The sequence below is a fragment of the Pygoscelis adeliae genome, unplaced genomic scaffold (assembly GCF_000699105.1).
Source record: "Pygoscelis adeliae isolate BGI_AS28 unplaced genomic scaffold, ASM69910v1 Scaffold123, whole genome shotgun sequence".
Lineage (NCBI taxonomy): Eukaryota > Metazoa > Chordata > Aves > Sphenisciformes > Spheniscidae > Pygoscelis > Pygoscelis adeliae.
In genome coordinates this window covers 2,266,012-2,270,586 of record NW_008824650.1, presented here as the reverse complement: position 1 = coordinate 2,270,586, position 4,575 = coordinate 2,266,012, and the positions used below count along the sequence as shown (strand labels likewise).

At 39.3% G+C, this 4,575-nt stretch overlaps 1 protein-coding gene across 1 annotated transcript in view; it reads right to left on the bottom strand.

Moving 5' to 3' along the window:
- The window catches only part of KMT2C (lysine (K)-specific methyltransferase 2C), a 207,448-nt gene that overhangs the window by 139,252 nt on the left and 63,621 nt on the right, over window positions 1-4,575 (bottom strand). The gene's annotated exons all lie outside the window — the stretch shown is intronic.

Sequence of the window (4,575 nt, the reverse complement as noted above, 5' to 3'; positions counted from 1 at the left end):
GTAAACTTCTGTCAGGAATGACAGCTGTAGATATCTGCCTTGGAAAAGGAGGTGAACTAGATGACTTCCAAAGGTCCCTTCCTGCCCTATGAATGTGAGGTAGAGCTCCTTTAACAATGATCTGTCGTAAAATTCTTATGGACAGACAGGATAGACAACCAGTAGATATTTAACTTCTTTCTCACTTTTCAGTGTGTGGTCTTAGTCTTTACCTACTGACAATATTCAAATTGTGCCCCGCAAGCCAAATCAGTAATTTCACTCTGGGCTAGGCTGGTCATTGATATAATAATGAAATATTACTTCACTATTATTAAATAACTTATTGTTGTAACAGGAGGGAATGCTATCCCCACTTTGCAGATGTAGAAGTCAATCACTGACTTCAGAGGAAGATACTGTAAATGCTTACATGGATCTAGATCTGAAAGTGTAAAGGTAAAACTCTGCAATGATTTCAGGTGCCCTGTTTCATGCATAAGGTCCATTCTCTGCAGAAAGAATTCTTGTAGAAAAACATTCATGTAAAACTACAAACTATCGCGATACATGTGCACAAAAAGAAATAACAGAATCATAGAATAGTTTGGGTTGGAAGGGACCTCTAAAGGTCATCTAGTCCAACCCCTTCTGCCGTGGGCAGGGACATCTTCAACTAGATCAGGTTGCTCAGAGCCCCGGCCAACCTGACCTGGAATGTTGCCAGGGATGGGGCATCCACCACCTCTCTGGGCAACCTGTGCCAGTGTTTCACCACCCTCAGTGTAAAAAATGTCTTCCTTCTATCTAGTCTAAATCTCCCCCCCTTTGTTTAAAGCCATTCCCCCTTGTCCTGTCGCAACAGGCCCTGCTAAAAAGTTTGCCGCCATCTTTTTTAGAAGCCCCCTTGAAGTACTGACAGGCTGCAATAAGGTCTGCCCAAAGCCGCCTCTTCTCTAGGCTGAACAACCCCAACTCTCTCAGCCTTTCTTCACAGGAGAGGTGCTCCATCCCCCTGATCATTTTTGTGACCCTAATCAGAGTTTCAAAATTAATCCTAATACTGGTATCTCCTAAAATATGTGTTTGACTTTGCAACTTTAGCAATTTTTTAAACATATTTTTTGATATTAAATATTTTATCTAACTCCCTCCTGCCTAAAGATCTAGCTTCTCCTTCCATCACTGCAGTGTTATTCTGTTCAGATTATCCAATCTCTCTGCCACTCCACAATTTCTTTTTCCACTGAATGTTGCAAGTTTTGTAATGCGCTTTCTTTGAAGATTAAAAAAAAAAAAAAAGAAAAAAGATAAGGAACAAAGATAAAGAAGTTCACTGCTACTTTTTCACCATTTTCTTTGTTCACACAATCAACAGATGTTCGCCAACCATGTCTTTTCAATGGAATAAAACACCCCAGACCTCTCTGTCTCCAGACTCCAAATTTGATCTTAGCAGCAGCAACAAAATAAGGGGGAATAGTGCAATTGGTCTGGAATGAAAATTATGTGCTTCCAATTACAAGTGAAGCAGGAAAGCAGGAAGGTGTGTTTGCAGGGTTTTTTTGTAGTTTTAGCGACAGTCTCACAAGAGCAGATATTTAGCAGACCAAAGTATTAAAATCAAAAAAGCTGTGTGAAAATCTCACCTTCTACTTATTTAAGAATGTTCAGTCTTCATGATTATGGCAAAAGGACTGAAAATGCACAATTAATGCAATTTACAGTCTCCGAAAGTAGACAGAAAGTAAAATGAATCAAAAGGTGTTTTGTTCTTCTATGAAATTGTGTTTCTAGGCCATTCTCGTTAGCTTTTAATGCTTGGAGTTGACAATGTGGGAAACAGAGGAGGAAGGTAAAAGTGGGCTCTGCTGTAAGTCGCAGCTGGTTTCTGGCTGCTTGCCTGACTCATGGGCTGCACTTCCCCTGCTCTCTGTAGGCAGCACAAACCAAGGGAGCAGACTCCTTTCGAAGAAGCTGGATTCCACTCAGCCATAAGTCCTGAGCTGACAGAAGCTTCTCACAAGGCTTATAAAAAGAAAAAGGGAACAAATGAAGCAAAAGGCTCCAAAACCCATGACGCACATGATATATAAGAGCTGGCAGCATTACTTTTACCACTGCCAGGCTTGATAGTTTATCTTTGCTTGACCTTATTGCTCCTCCCCACATGTGGTCAACAATTCACTCATTCCTTCTGAGCATACACACACACACGCCTCACCCCTTTCAGCCTCCCTACCCCAGTATGGCTCAAATACTATTTATTTTAATGGTTTTTAGCACATTGCTTTCTGAGCACTAATCCTACATCTGTTGTTAAATTCCCCGCCCCAATCCCATTTGCAGTTAACAGTTCTCTTGGACTCCCATATCCCACCTCAGAAAGGTTCCAACATTGACCACCTTCTCTCTCGCCTTTCTCTTGAATGTTCTTAATTTAGCCTCAGTCTCAGGAAAAATACCACACAAGCCAAGCTTTGGCTAATGTCTCAGCTACTGAAACTCCCATCCTAGTTCTGATATAGCCTACTATGTTTTTCAGTAGCAAATTATTAAATTATTTCATGTACAAGACTTCATTTTATGCCCTGTGTCCTCTGCTTCTCTAACTTCTTTATCTTCACTACTGAAAACAGAAACGCAGAATTGTCTTATACTCAACTCTGAAAAAAGTGATGCAAAAGTAGCTCCACCTACACCTGCACCTACTTCTGGTGGAGGCTTTGGTTCTTTTCTGTGTTCTAAGCAGTTTCTGCACTGTCTGTTACAATAAACTCCCATAATTCTCCTACGTCTCACATACCTAAATTTATTTCTAAATATACAAACATTTCCACTGGATTAAGTTACTGATACTATAAAATAGAAACAGAAAAGCTTACAAAAAAAAGAGATGAAGCTGATGAGTATGATTAATTCGGAAATCAGCTTCAAAACTACTTCCTCAAGTTACAGGCTTAAAGTGTCTATGGAGTCACACCTTATCCTAAATCTTGATACATTTCCTCCCACCATTACACAACCAAACGTCATCAGTGTGTGTTATTTCACACGCTGTATTTTCTCCTAAGAGAACGGAGTTAAGCCACCCAGAATCCAGTCCTCCTACCCCTGCACAGCTCAGTGGCAGTGTCAGCACACCATAGACAACAATACAGATGATTGATCAAGAAGTCACAGATCAGAAGAGGCTTTCTTCTGCTAGGTGTCAAGACACAGTGCCAAAAAAGCTGACATCTTTCCCCCCCCCCCGTTGTTATGAGGACATCAATGACTTCTGCAGCTAACACCAATTCTGCATCTAAGTCTAGAACCAAAATTACCTGGGATCAGAGAAACCTATGACTCCCAATTAACTGTTTCACATCTCCTTAATACATTTCTTTCCAAAATGTCAGAGACGGGGTCTGATCATTGTTATTTTAATTAAAAATTAATAGCACTTAGCTTTTTAATGCTTTGATCGGCCAGAGCAATGGGCCCATAATAGCCTTTCAATCTTGACTAACTGAAGTCAACACTTTCAGTTCAAAGGAAGAGTAAGTTGAGGGCAAATAAGGGCTGGTTGAGAACCATGCAGGAGGTTTTTTTTTTTAAGAATACTGTTGTCCAGCTTTTAAGAAACAAGTTTATGGCTAGGGAAAGTGCTGTAATCAACTATTCATGATAACAGCAAGAAAGTAACCTTGAGAAGAACAGAGAGCGGATGAAACAGCACTAAAACTTTTGCAAATGATCCAAAACAGGGTCAAATAAAGAACCAAAACAGCTGTTCAGGTCAAGCTGCTCTACATATTTACTGCAATTTAATACCAGCTTTGGAAAATTCCAGTAAGAACAGAAATTTCTGTGTATTTCTTGCAGGTATACACACAAGATCTATTTAACAGAAATTCTCTGTAAGAAGGGAAGCATCTATTGGAACCTAAGAAGTTTGTGAGCATGTAAAACATGAAAATTATACGCAGCAAGTAGATGAAGTAATTTTTTGCGCATGGAAAATATGCTCTGTGTCAGATTAGGATGAAATAAAATGATGACGATGATTCTCTCCAAGTCTGTCAAAATATAATTACACCTGTAACTGTCTGGTAACTGGTAACAGCAATCTCTGCAGCAGAAGAGACCCGCTACTGTGTTAAAAGCTGTTATCAGGGCTTCAACAGAGAAGCTCTGCTAGAATTCTGTGATACTGTTTCAACAGCGATCACAGACTGTGTTTTGGTTTCCTTCAACTCATCTAATTAATACTTTCACTGCTTTTTGGGTAATTTATCGATAAAAAGTTAAAAAAAATTACAAGCATTATTTTCTGCATTATAAATTCTGAAATAAGGAAGAACACAGTAGAAATGACAAGAGATTTGTTTTACTTTGTTCCTGAAAATAAAGACATACAAGCTGAAGCTTCAGAAATAACTTTACATGGATTTGCTAATACACCATTTTCTCAGTAGGAAAGCTTCAGTAATCACATTTTATCTCGTATCACTCACGTCTGTTTTAATTTAAACAGTTAATATGCTGCAATTCAAGGGTTTACCAGTGTAGTCTGAGGACAACACTCAAGGAACGTGCTTTTCACCTTGATCT